Below are 638 nucleotides of genomic sequence, written 5' to 3'. Positions count from 1 at the left end.
ATTTCCTCGGATGCTCTGATCCTCTCGGAACCTGTTTGTTTTTCAAGCGCTGCTTTGGGAATCGCTCATCTCTATTGACTAGCCCCATTTAGCTGGACCTCTACCCCTACTTCCTGTTTTCTTAGCATCCATCTAAAACGATAAAATGTCCCTGAACTATAATTACCTTTAATGCTTCCTGGCATTTTCTATTTTTACGTCTTGCCCCTCAGACTTTGTTTTCCTGTGTGTTTTTTTCTCTCTTAAGAGCCATTGTGATATTCACCTCTTGCGCTGTCTTGTTTTTCTCTATAATTAGCCCGTGAAATGAAGTTAAAAAGGGTGTTGTACAGGGCATCCCACAAAATGTAGTGAAACAGACAGTGGGGAAGTGGAAAACAGAGGGAGGAAGTGGAGAAGGAAGGAAGGAAAAAAGCCCCCCGTGGCCCTTTAGCGTGAAAGCTGCTAAATGTCTGTTGTGACAGCGTGGGGTCTTGTGGGAAATGGGGAGGAGGGGGCCATCGGGTGGATACTGATAACTCTCACACACACACACAGATGGCCGTGAGGTGGTCAGTCGGACCGGCTGCGTTAGGTCTCTCTATGAAAGCGTTTGGGTGGCCCTGGTGCAGCATGTGCCTCATCTGCCCGAGAAATTT

This window comes from Carassius auratus, chromosome 32 (genome assembly GCF_003368295.1).
Source record: "Carassius auratus strain Wakin chromosome 32, ASM336829v1, whole genome shotgun sequence".
NCBI lineage: Eukaryota > Metazoa > Chordata > Actinopteri > Cypriniformes > Cyprinidae > Carassius > Carassius auratus.
This window is presented reverse-complemented; position numbering follows the sequence as displayed.